General features: G+C 28.7%; 1 long non-coding RNA gene across 1 annotated transcript; it reads left to right on the forward strand.

Annotated features, from left to right (window-relative positions):
* Positions 1-2,076, forward strand: LOC147801025 (uncharacterized). The gene is made up of 2 exons (XR_015430818.1): positions 1-470; positions 1,591-2,076. It is a non-coding gene; the product is annotated as an uncharacterized LOC147801025 (long non-coding RNA).
* The last annotated feature ends 1,910 nt before the right edge of the window (positions 2,077-3,986 follow it).

Genomic DNA, 3,986 nt, shown 5'->3' on the forward strand with positions numbered 1-3,986 from the left:
AAATAAAGTAAAATAATGAATCACTGGTGGAAGAACATTCGATTCCCTGGATCCCAGTGGCAAAATGTTTTTTCTTGAATTTTCATGTTTGGTAAACGAATCAGTAATAGTTTTCTGCGAGACACTCACTCATCAGATATTCCGTTTTCTCTACGGCGATCGGAAGTGCGAGAATTGCATTCCGTGAAAATAGTCCTTTAATATGTTCCGACCAATCACATCACAAGTTGGTCGATTTTCGTAGATATTAGCTTAAGTTAGAAGAAAAAGAAAATGAGTGGCAACAAATTAAGGGTTATCATTTTTAATCCTCTTGGCGACATTATTTACCTCTTTGTAGCCAGTTAGTTAGTTTTTTCGCCATGCTCTGTTTTTATCAGTTGCAACTTGCAACACGTGCTGAAAATCAATGCTCTCTTTTAATTATACTTATATTTTAGAAATTTAGAGTAGCTATCAACTCTGTTTTAGTAAGTTTATTTATTCAAAATATTTGGATTTTCAACTTTTTATTGTTAAACACTATAATTGAGTTGTTTTTTGTTATAAACCAATATTCAAATATTTTGAATTTACAAGCATTATATTACCACTAATTCATTTATTTGTATATCAGTTAACTTATTTAAATTGCTCGATTATTAGTATTTTCTATGCACATGCAATTTTTAAGTAGGGAAAGAATTTCTATTGAGATCATTTTCGACTATGTTTAATCTTGTAAGCATGCAATTCACGATGATTTATTTGGTTCTATTTGGTTTTTTTCCCCTTGCAAGGTAAATTCAATAATGTGATTGCTCTTGGGTGGCTATGAATAAAAGTGGGTCCATAGTTCTATATCTGTAATGATAAACATTAAATAACGTATGTTAATCTGTAAAACTGAGTCCCGGAATTTTTCATGATGTTCAAGACTGTTAGCTATAACCAAAAATGATTTTAATTTTGTAAAATTTAGTTTTTAAAATTTTTTTTTAAAGTGTACAAGAGATTTATTAAATTTTCTTTTGTAGTTGTTATTCAGAAAATTATTAGATCAATCTACAATGAGTTAACTTATTTAAATTGCTCGATTATTAGTATTTTCTATGCACATGCAATTTTTAAGTAGGGAAAGAATTTCTATTGAAATCATTTTCGACTATGTTTAATCTTGTAAGCTTGCAATTCACGATGATTTATTTGGTTCTATTTGGTTTTTTTCCCCTTGCAAGGTAAATTCAATAATGTGATTGCTCTTGGGTGGCTATGAATAAAAGTGGGTCCATAGTTCTATATCTGTAATGATAAACATTAAATAACGTATGTTAATCTGTAAAACTGAGTCCCGGAATTTTTCATGATGTTCAAGACTGTTAGCTATAACCAAAAATGATTTTAATTTTGTAAAATTTAGTTTTTAAAATTTTTTTTAAAGTGTACAAGAGATTTATTAAATTTTCTTTTGTAGTTGTTATTCAGAAAATTATTAGATCAATCTACAATGATACGATACGTGTGCTGTCATTGCATGTGGACGCACAAAAGAAGCAATTTGCGAAAAAAAATTCTAATATTTCCATTAATTGAATATTCATTTTATTTTAGCTATTAACACAGATTGTTACCATTCTTCCATAAGCCGTTCTAAATTCAGGGCATTTAACTGAGGTGTAAATGGTATGTTTCCTGTTAATACAAGAAGACATTTCCATATTGTAATTTGCATTGGAATGATTGCGTAGTCGTGGCAATTTCCAAACAGTGTCCCTCAAGCAATTAAATAGAAACATCATGAAGAGGACCACCTCAGGAGGTATAACTCATAGCAACTACCAGGTAGACTGTAGATGTTTTGATTTTTAATGTAAGTTTAAAATATATGTGGTGCCCTAGCGCTTGTAATTGGAACGACGGATCAAAATACCTAATTATATTTATACAATGTAGATTTGTGTAATTTGTTGCCTTCAACTGATAAATAAGCAGGTGGTAATGTTTAAATTTGAGTTTGATTTGTTGCCAAAATAGATAATAGCATGTATCATTAATGTGGTTAGTTTAAGAAACTAAATAAATTACTTATGCTGTAAAGTCGAAATTTATTTCTTCACCTATATTTTGTCACAATAATTTTCTGCTAAAATTTCGTATTTGATAAAAAGGTTTTTGTTAAGTTAGTTAGTATTTTTAGAATTACTGTCTGATTCTTTTTGTTCAATCTTTATCAGTTATTAAATAGAAAGTTTGAAAATTTCCCCTTCAGGAGTTAATTTTTTGTATGTAGATATTAGTGATGTAACGAATAGTGATGGGGCCGAATACTTACTTTTTAAAAATTTCTCTTTTGTTTGTAATTAAAGTAATTTTCAAATTTTGAATTAAAAATGAAATAAATATTAGCAAAATTACTTTTTTAATCTTTGTATACTTAAAAAAATTTTAACAACTTGATTTATTTTTTGTAATAATTTAAATATCTTGATGCCAATAACAAGACAATATGGCATATATAAATCTAAATAATAGCATATTTTAGTTATAGTTATCAGGAATGTGATTCTTTTACGGATTTTCGCTTTTTTTTTCCCTTCAGATATTTCCCACTAATTTCGCTGAAATTTTTTTATGCACAAGTTAAAATATTTTATGAGGAATTATATTTTCCGCGAAGCGAAAGTATTGAAGTTCTCATTTCTCCCTCAAACGTTGATTTTCGTATTTACCTGATTTAAAAGTTTAACATTGCGATTCTTAAACAGGCAATTCAAATGTCGCACGTTGCAATTCTTATTTACAAGATTTAAAAATCCAATATCGCGATTTGTAATTACGCGCTTTTAAAACCCTCGATTTTCCTATTTATACGTGCTTTCAAAATTAGACGGGATTCGTATTCGCGCTATTTAAAAATTATGCATCGTGATTCGTATTTACGTGATCCAAAAATTACGCATCATGATTTGTATTTTCACCTTTTTTAAATTCTATATAGAGTTTCATCATCACGTGATTTAAAAGCATCATTTCGGATTCATATTCTCTTAATTTAAAATCATGTGATTCATATTTATATATTCATGCATTTTTAAAATTAATCATCGGGATTTATAATCACATGGTTTACAAGTTTAAAAATTGCACTTTTTTGTCAAATTTTTTTGTATGTATATATATATATATATATATATATATATATATATATATATATATATATATATATATATATATATATATATATATATATATATATATATATATATATATATATATGTAACATAAAAAGCTTCTATTAATCTTTTTACGTTAGTTTCTTTGCTATAAAACTTCATCCTAATTAATTATTCTAAATGAAATACTTTCTCACACTTTTAAAAGCCACATCCTGTTCTTAAATCTATTTTTGGCTCAACTATGCATTTAATTAAGAGCAGGACATATCTCCCTATGCTCTGTGTGGGAAAAGCTAGTTTTCTTTCATAAACCAATAGTAATCCTTATCACTTCCCTTTTCCCCTCAAATATAACAAAATAGAGGGAAATTCCTTTGCTACTTTCCCTAAGATAAAAACTTAAGCACACAGTTTTTGAGGGCGATTTGGAGCTCCGCCTTTGCTAGAAAATGTCTTAAATATACTATGTGAAGCTAATAAAATATATTTTGCCTTCCAACTGCTATCTGCGTGGCCTAACATCACTCACCATGACTGCTACCCTTTCAAGCCTAGCAGGATAAATTTTGCAGTTGGTTTGGCACTTTTTTTTCCACTGGCTCCATTAAAAAAAAAAAAATGCTTTTTTCAAATAAGTAAAAAATATATAAATATAAAAGGAAAGAAAATAATCGAATGAAGTTTTAGGAGATGCCGGCGTTGCTCGTGAAACAGATATCCTGACTAAAAGAATGAGAATTTCGGGACTTTCCTTCATAATGGATCCAGACGTTGCCTCTACACCGTTGTACCGGAATCGCCGTTAAAGAATTGATGTCTTCGCTGTTTTGG

Source organism: Parasteatoda tepidariorum, chromosome 12 (assembly GCF_982258835.1).
Source record: "Parasteatoda tepidariorum strain Cologne lab strain chromosome 12, Ptep-v5.0, whole genome shotgun sequence".
NCBI classification, from domain to species: domain Eukaryota; kingdom Metazoa; phylum Arthropoda; class Arachnida; order Araneae; family Theridiidae; genus Parasteatoda; species Parasteatoda tepidariorum.